The following is a 6267-nucleotide window of genomic DNA, read 5'->3' as shown; positions in this document are numbered from 1 at the left end:
ATTTCAGATCCTGTTGAGTGGTCCTCTTCTAGGGCTCCAAACTCACAAGCCTTGAGTAACACCGTTTTCTCACCTTGCCTCTTCCAGGTATGGGCATGGAAGTCGCTTCTTACTATTGTTAGTCTCTGAATGCCTTGACATCCTTTATTGGTTCCCTTAATCCTGCCCACTTCTGTATGAATAGCCCTTTGTTACCTTCTCTTCAGAATCCCATCTCAATGAATCTGTCCTCTGTTTCCCATGGGGATACTGACTGAATTAATGCCTTAGCTGCAAAGAAAGTCAGGAAAATAAGAATCTGGCATTTCAGCCCCTAGGTAGGAGGCAGGCTCTGCTTCTCAACAAGGCTCATGGAGTGGGAAATTTCATAAACTTAGGAAAAGGACAAAGATGTATCCTATCACCACTTCTGTTCAACATTGTGGTAGAGGTCCTCACTATTTCAATAAGGCAAGAAAAAGAAATAAAATATGTACATATTGGAAATGAACCAGTAAAGCCATCTTGATTCACAGATGTCATGATTGTATACATAGACAATCCCAATGAATCTACAAACTATTAAAATTAAAAACTGAATTTAGCAATTATCAGTATATGCAAGGTTGATAGACAAAATGCTAATTGTAGTTCTAGTTATAGCAACAAACAATTGGATGGTGAGATTTTTAAAATGCTATTTATTGATAGGAAATATAAAATGGTGCTGCTGCTATGGAAAACAGTATACAGGTTCCTCAAAAAAATCAAAGTTAGAATTACCATATGACCCAGCAATCCCATTTCTGGGTATATATTCACAAGAATTGAAAACAGGATCTCAAAAAGATACTTGCGTATCCATGTTCATTGCAGCATTATTTACAATAGCCAAGAGGTGGAAGCAACCATAATTTCCATTGATGGATGAATGGATAAAGGAAATGTGGCATAGACATACAATGGACTATTATCTGGCATTAAAAATTAAGAAAATCTGCCTGGCGCAGTGGCTCACGCCTGTAATCCCAGTACTTTGGGAGGCTGGCGGGGGGCAGATTGCTTGAGGTCAGGAGTTCCAGACCAGCATGGCCAACATGGTGAAGCCCCATCTCTACTAAAAATACAAAAAATTAACTAGGCATGGTGGTGCATTCCTATAGTCCTAGCTACTCAGGAGGCTAAGGCAGGAGAATCGCTTGAACCCAGGAGGCGGAGGTTGCAGTGAGCTGAGATCGTACCACTGCACTCTAGCCTGGGTGACAGAGCAAGACTCTATTTCAAAAAAAAAAAAAAAAAAAAAAAGAGAAGTAGAAGAAAATCCTGCTGTCATACATTACAACGTGGATTAACCTTGAGGACATTATGCTAAGTGAAATTAGTCAGTCACAGAAAGACAAATACTTCATAACCCTACTTATGCAAGGTATCTAAAATAGAGCCATAGAAACAGAAAGCAGAATGGTTACCAGGAATGAGAGGAGGAGAAGAGATGGAGAACTATTGTTCAGTGGGTATAGAGTTTCAGTTATGCAAGATTAAAAAGTTCTACAGATCCATTTCACAGCAATATGCATATAGTTATCCAACTGCACTATACACTTAAAATGGCTAAGATAGTAAATATTATGTTATATATTTCGTACCATAATAAAAAATTGTATTTGCAGTAGCATTGAATAAATCCAATAAAAGATGTGCAAGATCTCTACACTGGAAACTGTAAACCATTGATGAGAGAAATTAAAAGATTTTTGAAACTTACTACAGGGTTATGATAATTAAGACAGTATGATACTGGCTCAAGGAGAGACAAATAGACCAATCAATAAAACAGAATAAAGAATTCAGAAAAAGACTCACAGATTTATGGTCACAAGATTTACAACAAAGAATCTACCACAATTAAGTGCAGAAAACGTGGTCTTTTTAATAAGTAGTACTGGAGTCATTGATACCCGAATGGCAAAACAAATGAGCTGCATCTTCTACCTCACAACATATGCAAAAATTAATTTAGGTGGATTTTAGACATATGTGAGAGATAAAACAATAAAGTATATGGGAGAAAACAGAAAGAATGTCTTTATAATCTTGGGAGTATTGCAAAAAGTATTTAAACAGAACAGAAAAAACACCATAAATGGAGGGAGTGATGGCTACATTGGACTATGTGAAAATAATAGCTTTCTTTCATCAAAAGTCATCATGTAGAAAGTAAACAGTCAATCTGAGGACTAGAAGAAGCTATGAATCACACATCCGGTAAGGAAACCAATTTTCTTAAAAGGATGAAAGAGCTAAACAAGGTACTTTTTGAAAGAGAATACCCAGGTGGCCAACAATCACGTGAAAAGGTCCTTTACATCATTATTTATCAGAGAAATGTGAATTAAAACCATGATGAGATAGCATTACCCATCCACTAGAATGGCTAATGTGAAAAGGACTGATAAAATCAAGTGTGGCAGAGATGGGGAGCAACCGGAATTCCAAGCAGCACATTGCTGATGGAAGTGTCAATTTGTTCAGTCACTTTAGAAAACTATGTGACAGTGTCTGCTTAAAAACCTAAACATATGCCTACTCTGTGATCCAGCAATTCCCCTATTAGATATTTGCCTGAAGGAAATGAAATCTATGTGCACTAAAAATGCTCTACAGGAGTGTTCACAGATGCAACAGAATACAACGCGAATTAAGAAAGAGCCCAGTGACACCAGCCCATAACACAGGTCAGTCTCACAGACATTACATTGAATGAAAGGCGTAAAAAACTGGAGTGCACACTATTTGATCCTATTTATACAAAGTCCGTATAAAACTAACTTATGGTGATAGAAATCAGAATAGTAGTTAGCTTGTGGGGTGGGGTGGGAGAGTCAGTATTTACTAGGAAGAGGCATAAGGGAATTTTTCAGGGGAGGTGATGGAGATTTTCTATTTATTTTTTTTTGAGAGGAGTTCTCACTCTGTCCCCCAGGCTCTGCTCACAGCAGCCTCCGCCTCCCAGGCCTAAGCGATTTTTTCATTTCAGCCTCCCATGTCGTTGGGACTATGGGCACACACAATGAAACCCAGCTAATTTTTTTGTATTTTTGGTAGAGACAGGGTTTCACCATGTTGCCTAAGCTGATCTTGAACTCCTGAGCTCAAGTTACCTGCCCACCTTGGCCTCCCAGAGTGCTGGGGTTACCGGCCTGGCCAGTTTTCTGTATTTTGATCTAAGTGGTATCAATGTGTAAAAATTCTTCGTCTGTCCTTCCTCCCTCCCTCCTTCTTTTTTTCTTTTCTTTTCTTTCTTTCTTTTTATTTTTTTTTTTGAGATAGGGTCTCATTTTGTCACCTAGGCTGGAGTTTAGTGGTGCAATCACAGCTCACTGTAACCTTGAACTCCTGGGCTCAAGTGATCCTCCTATCTTAACCTCCCAAGTAGCTAGGACTACAGGCATATGCCACTACACCTGGCTAAAAAAAAAAAAGTTTTTTTTTTTTTGAGATAATGTCTCATTATATTTCCCAGGCTTATCTCAAACTCCTAGCCTCAAGTGGTCCTCCTGCCTGAGCTCCCAAAGCGCTAGAATTACAGGTGTGAATCACCCCACCCTGGCCTGTATTCTTAACATGTATGTGCTTTAGTGTACAAAAAAAGTACTTCAATTTTATGAAATGGAAAGGAAACTCAGAGATCGGGTTAAAAAAAAGATGAATGTCCATCTAGTTTATACAAACAGTAATCTTTGTTTTGGTAGAAGGCATAAAGAAAGCGGTAGGGTTATTTGGTGAATTGTGGCACAGCACAGGCTCACTGAGGTCCCCTCTGAGTGACCTCTGTCCTGTGCCACCAGATGCGATGCAGATTCCTGGCTGTTGGGGAGGACTTCCAGGCATGACCAGGCCTCTGCAGCTGCTTCCATCATACAGTTTTGCTCAAGTCAAGTGCAGACATTTCTGTAGGTTGTCAGAGGCCCCTAGAGAAGCCCCACCTTCCACCTTGAGGCATCCTTGGGTACAGGCCCCAGCTGGACAAGGTCAGCAGGCTTGGCCCTGGGTGTGACTCTAGACTAGAGCTATTCAAAGGATGGTCCAGGGCCTGGAGCCTGTCTACACACTGATGCTGACCTAGGATAATTTAGTACAAAAATGGAGAGCAATTTTGAGAAACTTTTTGTGGCAATTTTAATGAGTAATCTTATGTCTATTACATTTGTCACAATTAACGGGACTTGAATGTTGTATATCTTTTTTCCATTTCATTTCTAATATGTTTTCATTGCATTTACAAAAACATTGAACTGTGATGAATTGGAAATGTCTAAGAAGAGAAACTGGTCCTTCTTCACAGGTAGTCTTTGGCCCAGCAAAGGGTGTGTCCTAAAAGAACCTGCAGAAGAGCTTGGGTGGGGCCTGTCATAAGTCAGGGGCTGCTGCTGCCTGCACTTGGCAATTTTTAGAGACATGGAGCAAAACAGCCTAATTGTAGTTTCCATAGTTACCAGCCACCACTGAGGAGAACGTGAGCAGATCTTAAAGGGAAAAGCTGTGCACGGGTAGAAGTCAGGAAGCAGGGAGGGAGGGGAGGAAGAGCCGGGTCCCAGAGAGGGTCTGGGCTAGAGGGCAGCTTCTACTCACATAGTTGCAGTTCTAGTCGTTGTCTCTATCCCGGGGCAGAGGTCCTCAGGCTGCAGTAATGGCACATCACCATGGTAGCCTCCCATGAAGGGCACCTAGCAGGCTGAGAAGGGGCCTTTGACGCAGTTGGTAGGATGATTACCATTCAGAGGTCCTACTCTCTGGCCCCATTCCAGTGTGAGCTCCAAGAATTTTCACTTGTTTCTCCTTCCGTGAAATGCCTGACTATGGGCCTCCACCCAAAGGAAAGCTAGAGAAAAGGAAAAAATGGCAGGAAAGTGTCTGTACCAGCCCTACCACCACTGATGCTCAAGCTTGGGACTTGGATGTCCCTAGCAAGCCTGTGTGTCTCTGTCATCTATTGAGGCCAACGCTGTGGACCACCCAGCTGCCTCACATATCACTCATTGGCTCTCTCCTTCATGCTTTAATCAACAAATACTTCTGCTTGGGGCTAGATAATACAGGAGAGCCCAACCAGGCAACATCCCCACAATCGTGGAGCTTATTATATTCCAGTGCGAGAGACTGACATTAAAAGTGTACACGGAAGCTGTAATGTCAGGTAATAAACGTTATGTTCCATTGGCCTCAGGTTGGTGTGTTGGGCCAGGCGGGGCCTTGTTGAGGGTGACCACAGTCACACATGGTCTTTGGCATGTGAAGGGCAGAAATATGGCCACAGCAAGGAGCTTGGGCTTGGCAATGCGGCTCACAGGGTCTGCAGAGAGCACCACACAAGTGGAGCCCGGCAAATGCTTGTCAACTAATGATGCAGAAATCAAAGCTGTGTAAATCCCTCTTGGCTCATATCTGCATGTCCCAGAACCCCCAGAGAGGCCCTCCATATCCACTTGGTTTCAGGCATGACTTGGGTTTCCACAGCCATCTCAAAAGGGGTATGATGGGTGAATCCATCGGGGGGCCCACCCTGGGGTTCAGCCACTGGATGACACTGTTGCAGCTCTTTAGCTCTGAAGAAGAAAACTAGAGGCCAGGAGAAAGAAAGATGCTGCTTTATGAAAATATTTGGATTATATGAAATAAGAAGCATATCTCAGAATTATAGGCTCATAAATCACTCTGAGGAGAAAACGGGCTCTGGGACCGGGGAGACTTGGGACATGAGTTTACGATCTCTCCAGAAGCCCGTGATGGAATTACAGCCTCATAACTCACTGGGGCCTGCTCTTTCCTCCAGCCTGGCCTCAGCTGTCAGGCAGGGCCCCCAGGGGAGGCCAATCTGGGTGACAGCAATGAGAGGCTGACCTGGCAGAGGCCTCAGGGGAGCTGAAGGGAGGCCGAGGCAATGTTTTTGAGCTAGGTGCGGGCAGCCAGGCCTCCGTGTTAGGGATTCTGTGAGGCTTGTCAGAGTGACAAGGAGCTGAGGCTGAAGAGGTGAGCTGAGCTGCTGGATAGAAGGCTTGTGTGAGTGTCCCATTCCACGGGATGCTGTGGAACCGCACAGCAAGGACACACACTGGACCCCTCCTGGGTGGGGTGGGGTAGCATGAAGACGCCCTGCTACCACTTCCTTGTCAGGGCCATGTCTCTAGTTTGCCACTTTACAAAATGGTGACCACCAACCTCTCCTCAGGGAGCTGACAGATACTCTTGAGGCCTCAGAAGAGCTCATAGCCTGAGGGCAAATGGTTC

The sequence above is a fragment of the Mandrillus leucophaeus genome, unplaced genomic scaffold (assembly GCF_000951045.1).
Source record: "Mandrillus leucophaeus isolate KB7577 unplaced genomic scaffold, Mleu.le_1.0 Scaffold5, whole genome shotgun sequence".
NCBI lineage: Eukaryota > Metazoa > Chordata > Mammalia > Primates > Cercopithecidae > Mandrillus > Mandrillus leucophaeus.
This window is presented reverse-complemented; position numbering follows the sequence as displayed.